This window comes from Trachymyrmex septentrionalis, unplaced genomic scaffold (assembly GCF_001594115.1).
Source record: "Trachymyrmex septentrionalis isolate Tsep2-gDNA-1 unplaced genomic scaffold, Tsep1.0 scaffold8, whole genome shotgun sequence".
NCBI lineage: Eukaryota > Metazoa > Arthropoda > Insecta > Hymenoptera > Formicidae > Trachymyrmex > Trachymyrmex septentrionalis.
In genome coordinates this window covers 4,481,721-4,487,985 of record NW_017305987.1, presented here as the reverse complement: position 1 = coordinate 4,487,985, position 6,265 = coordinate 4,481,721, and the positions used below count along the sequence as shown (strand labels likewise).

General features: G+C 39.2%; 2 protein-coding genes across 2 annotated transcripts in view; one reads left to right on the top strand and one right to left on the bottom strand.

Annotated features, from left to right (window-relative positions):
• The window catches only part of LOC108754487 (probable serine/threonine-protein kinase kinX), an 8,742-nt gene extending 5,037 nt beyond the window's left edge, over positions 1 to 3,705 (bottom strand). Inside the window, exon 1 of the mRNA XM_018496807.1 lies at positions 3,391 to 3,705. The gene's annotated coding sequence lies outside the window, so the exon portion shown is untranslated. The remainder of the gene's footprint in view (positions 1 to 3,390) is intronic.
• Positions 1 to 6,265, top strand: part of LOC108754488 (serine/threonine-protein kinase S6KL-like) — a 63,709-nt gene that overhangs the window by 11,657 nt on the left and 45,787 nt on the right. The window lies entirely within an intron of this gene.

The window sequence follows — 6,265 nt, the reverse complement described above, 5'->3', positions numbered from 1 at the left end:
GGGGGGGGGGGGGGGGGAGGGGTTTCACGTTTGGCAATGCAATTACGGCCGGTGCAGCTATTGCGTTCTTGCTGAAAGCCGACCATCTTTTCACTGTAATATCATATCGGCGGTATCGCCGAAATCGCTTTAGCGAACAGAAAGCGACAGAAATCGAAACTGCTCTCCCCTCTCGCTTTTGCCCAAGAATCGCAATGCGCTTTCGCGTGAAAGTGGGAACTGTCCATATTGCAAACTGGGACTTCTTTTTATCTGCATCTTTTTATCTTGCGTAAACTGATTTTGATCTCCATGGTAATTATACTAATTACCGTAACCGTAGTTGCTTGTTTCGATAGATAAAATGGATAGGTCTGTTCACTTTATATCTATTTCTATCAATATGAATTAACTTTAATCTCGATTTTTTTTTTATTTACTTTTTATCTTTTTCTAGTTCTTAAAATTAGAAAAACATAAAAGATAAGTTGAAGTCAATCTACATTGATAAAAACGAGCATTAGCTGAACTTCTTGCTGACAGTTTATCTTTTCTCTTTTTCTCTCCACGTGGAGAGAAAAAAAGAGGAAAGACAGATTCTACAAAAAGCTAGAAAAATATAGGCCTAGATTGTAATTTATGAGATTCTCGACGCAGCTGAAGTATAATACCCTGCACACGATGGAGGAATAATTAGGAATAGAAGTAAATATTAAGATTTCAACCAGAAACCGTGTATTTCGATTTAACTAATTTCTGATAGATTTCTCTGATTTGAAGAAGTCTTAATATTTCTGTTCCTAATTCCTTCTTCCATTGTGCGCAGCACAAGTCTCCAAATATTTGCGTGGAATTAACTAAGCTCACTGCGGATGTAATTACACCGGATGTACGACGGCGGCACGTAGTCGCAATAAACTTAATTGCGAGCCAATTCAAGTACCATTGCCGTTGACTTATTGTTCGCGCATCACACAGACGTGGCTGTTAATTATTTCCTACACTGCGGGTTACGCGAGGACAAACGACAGACGCGTGTTTATCATGTCTATCGATGTAATCTTCTCATAGACATAATATAGATAGTCGGAGGCATTGCCTCCTCTCTATTCTATGCCTACATTACTTCTTTTCTTTATTCTCCTTCTCTCTATTCTTTCTATTCTATGAATCTTCCATTCTCCATGCAATCCTCGAAGGGAGGAAATGAAGAAGAGAAAGAAAAAGCAGAAGGAAATCACGATGAGGATGACGCGCGTTGATCGCACCGCGAATACAGATAAGTGCTCGGCGGCCAGGTCGATAGACGCAGGAAATGCCTGTGAAAGATGATGAACGCCGATTACCTCATCAAGATCATCAGAGGTGTAATAATAGTACTACACTTACAAAGAAGTGTCGCGCGTTCCAACGTCAATGATTGTAGCCTTCTACTCTTCTCTCTCTCTCTCTCTCTCTCTCTCTCTCTCTCTCTCTCTCTTTCTCTCTCTCTTTCTCTCTTTCTCTCTTTCTCTCTTTCTCTTAGCCTTTCAGCTATCGCAGCCTTTTCTGATTGCGACGTGTTGAAAGAGCGGCGTCCGCTCGTCTAATTTGAAGCCGAGAAACTCCCGTTTAATTCATAGTTGTAAGATTCTTACTCATATAAGCGCAAAAGTCACGAATTTTGTTCCTCTTAGATTGAAGCTCGCGTGAATCTGCTTCATCGTGATGTGAGGAAGATTTTCGGGGATTCGCGGGGTTGATTCTAAACAGAGAGATTCCGTGCACGTTTGACGTTCCATCGATTGCGAGATTTGCCAGAGAAGATGGTTGCCGGTTGGCGACCTCGAGTCAACGTCGCGGCGCAGGTAATTCGCAGATTGACAGATTAAGCCGGCTAATTACGGGGCGGGAAGGAGCGTGCGGGGGAACACGAAATTACGCAAACGTGCTCCTTGAGAAATCTACAAATTATGTGTATAACGACGACGGAGCGTGGCACGCGAGCGACGTGCGTTTCCTCGCTTTGACCTCTTAATTTCTCTTTATTAACCCTTTAGCCGCGACGCACATCCAGCGAGAATTGCAATACTTGTAATGAAATTTCGAGTTTTTGATAGTAAACCTATTGTGCAATGCCTTTCTACCTCGTTTGCCAGTAATTTGAAATAAAAAGATATTCTACGTGCAATGTGTGTACGAATGTCGCAAGAGAGAATTGATATAAACTACATAAGATATTTCACGTTATACGTTAGATATGTTTGAATGTATTGGAAATTAATAGGTATCGTAAGGAATATAATATAAATTTTCATGACCAATGATATGGACCTGCTATTCTGTTCAGGTTTAGTTGATCCAATATGTAATTTATTTTCTCGATTAGTGTTTTATTTAAAAACTTTTTTTTTCCCTAGTATTTTATGTTTAGACTTTGTTTGTTAATGTAAGATTTTTTTTCTGCGAAAAGTTTTTACTTTTTAGAATTTTTTAATCAAGTGTAACCTAAACGACGATGATAAGTATAATAAATTTGAACAGATCAGCATTGACACCTAATGCGTAATGTTAAATTTATGATGTAAGAAGATCTTTTTTACATGATGATTAAATTCATGTCATCTATGTCAAAATCACATCCACGTTTTTTAGTCGTGCAGTTCAAGACGACGGTTTAATGGAATGGATATAATATATAGATTTTTCTAGCGAAGAGAAGGGCATTTGTCGAAGCGTCGTTCGCTATTTCGAAAATCCGCATTCGCCGCGCCCCGACTAATTGAACGAACGGATACAAGCGCGGACGGCGAACAATAGCATTATCGCGCGCGCTCCACTTTCAAAACTATCCCTGTCGCCGCGTCGCCGTCGTCGTAGTCACCGCGAGTCCTACGCGTGTTGCGAAAGAAATACTTATAGCTGCGAGAAAAATCTCCCGTGCACAAACATGAGGCTAATAATCGTGCCAAGTCCAACCAACCGCGTCGTCTGTCGACCGCACATGTCACTGCGACTTGAGATTTTATCGAGTGGTCTCGATTATCGGTGCTCACCGGTCTAATCTATAATGTAACTCGTTTTGGAGCTAAACTGCGCAGAGAGGCGGCTTCATATGGGATTTACAAAATAATAAATCGATGACGTGTCAGGAATGAAAAAGAGTTCCACTTAACGTTTACGTGATCGATTATGTCGGATGGGGGTTACTCGCGGATTCGCGCGATGCTAGTATCCAAAGATCGTTCGACGAAGGAACCTGTCGTGCTTTGATCGATCGATTAAAATATCGAGTCATGTAATCCGTGATGGTCAACAGGCTCATGGGGGTTCCTGATCGAAAGGATCGTCTCTTCGCCGCGGAGGCGCGCGAGTTTCTTCGGTCGAGATGTAGCAGAACTCTGCGAAAGAGAAATGGAACTGTGTACTCACGTAGGTTTTTTTTTCTCTCCTCCGTGGAACGTGGAAGAACTCTTGCCAGTCGAGTCGACGTTGGGCACAGCGGGACGATCTCTTCTCGGCTTGTCTTGCTCCTTGTCTCGCGGATCGGCTCTCACCGGTTCGCGCGAACTTCGCGATCGATCGGAGAACGAAAGAAAGAACGCGTGGGAGGTTCTTGTCCCTGTCTCTCCTTCTCTTGTCTTCCCTCTCTTTTTTTTTCTCACGCGCGTGCGATTACGCTCGTTTGCAAAGGACCGTTGGTGATCGGGATGAAGGTTGGGTCGTGTGTCGAGATGGAATCGCCGGGGCCCCGCTTATATACCCATTTACCCACCCGTGCTGACGGCCAGGATCGTGCAAGGGGGCCCCGATCCTCCTCGCCGATCGAGCTACCGGGAGGGGCCCCTCTTTTAGTCTTCTCTTCGCCCTTCTTGGACTCTCTCTACCTACCTTATCTCCCTCCTTGTCCTACACCTCCTCTCTTTTTCTCTTCCTCCTACACCGCTTCTCGCATTTCTGCCTCTCTCTCTCTCTCTCTCTCTCTCTCTCTCGCTCGCTCGCTCGTTTCTGCCTGTTCTTGACTTGCTCGCCGATTTCTTCGCTCCTTTCTGTTCCGGATCACGACTATGCCCGGCACTTCATGCCCGGTTCATCGAGATGATCTTCGCCAACGGATTCATAACGTGGCTCGTGTTGTGCTGACCCAATGGGATCACGCCTTGAGCGAGCTTAACCCTGCCAACGTTGTACTGTACGTACAGCGGGAATTTCATAATAGATGGCCGACTAAGACTTCCTATTATTACTTCGCAGTCATTTGTACGTTATCCCAATTTATATAGAGTTAATTAATTCGCGTGATGTGCTTGATTATCTACAACGACGCAGTTAGAGGGTTAAATTATTTATTGTATCGAATGGTGAAAATAATAGTGAAAATACATTAAAAATACATTATATTTTCCAAGAGGAGACGCCTGTAAGTGCCTTTTCTGGTCATAGTTAAAACTTATTATAGAATTAAATATTACACTGTTAGAAATGTTTTTAAATTTTATTATTTTTTTAAGTTACACAATTTGAACTTAATTTTGTGACATTACATTAAATTTAATGTATTTATAACTAAAAAATATATTTGTGTACAAGTACACATAAAATTTAATGTGTTTTTCATGAAAATTTATTAAAAGTACATCAAATCTCATAAATTTAATGTACACGTTTCTTACAGTAGTAATTGAGTAACTACTGCAACTTAATTTTCAGTTAAATCATTCATTACTTTTAATATTGTTTATAACCACGAGCTTCTCATTTACATGTAAAGGAAGCTCGTGGTTACATTTCTAACAGTGTAGTTGTAGAATTCTTAACAATAGTTAGAATAGCAATTATCATATCTTGTATCATTATTGACTGTAATGGAGGACCTTGAAATTTGCTGACACAGGGTTTTCTTATCAATTTCTTATGCACAACAATTAAAAAATATTCAATTTTCTATATATATATACAATTGTCCTTACTTGCTATTGGTTACTGTGGACGCACCTGTACATCTGGCATGACGTGTTGCGTTTGTCTTTTAAAAGCATTCATTTGGAATCATTCAATATCGGAGCGGAAGTGTAATGCCAAAGCTACATAGGCTGTATGGAGTAACCTTGAATGCATTTAAAAGGTTCAGTCAACATTTATCTTTCAATTCGATTAAAGAAGATTTAAAAAACCGCAAATAAAAGATTTTCATATTATTGTAGATTTTTAATCGAGAAAATTATCGAGAAGAATTGCACAGCTAAACATCTTTGTAAACATGCTATGCTCTTCTTAAAAATGCTATTACTTTTCTGTCAGTGTATCAGGTTTCATTTTTCGGTAAAATGAGAATTCTATTAAATAATCCAATCTGTTGCGTTTAATAACTTTTCCGACTACTAAATGTAGAATTATCGGCGATATAATAGGTTATTATGCCTCTTCTTCTTAACTTGGTTTGATAGATCTTTTTCGAGTAAAATTTGTGTCGGTTTTAACGTACGTATTTTTCTTTCATTTGCAGCGAAGCTCTCTCAATGAAAGTAAACGAATTTCGCACGTGCTCGACATGGCTAAATGACTGAAAGCGCACGATCAATGTCATTTTATTTTTAATCCTTAAAAAGGGAATTCTTTTAATTTCATATCGGAATTATTGAAACATAAGAATTATAAATTTTAAACAAAATATTTCTTGATATATAATTAATACACAAACTAAATCTTTTTAGGAATACAAAAAGAAAAAGAAGGAAACAAAAATTTTCTGCGTTTAGAATGTCCTATTTAATAATTAATTTGTTTGACCAAATATTATCGACTAAAGAAATAAATAAACATGACTTTTTCTCGTACTAGATGTTTACAAGTGCAAATTTTTATTGATTTGCATCGTGGATTTATTATGATTTGTGTCACGCCGGAAGGCTCGTGCATCATTTTATGCGTCGCGAATATGTTGCGAACTCGATAAACCATGCGCCACCAGGTAAATTGTTTTATCTTTGTCACTGTGATTCATCGAGGAACGCTCGATGAATCGTATACGCGTGTATACGCGTGTGATACACGCGTCAGTGCGTATGTATGGGCACTATTATGTAAACTGTTGTTTTACTTCTAGTTCCTTCTCGTATGCTTCCGACGCAACAGTTTGTCATTGAAAATTAATTTCTTGAAATGTGTTTTGCTAAAATATCGATTCAATCGATAGTTCACGAATTAGACTCGAATTACTTCGAACTCAGTTTCTATCAGAGATTATCACTATACTAAATTATTTACATTCTAATAAAATTGAGTAAATTTCGTGATAACAAATAAC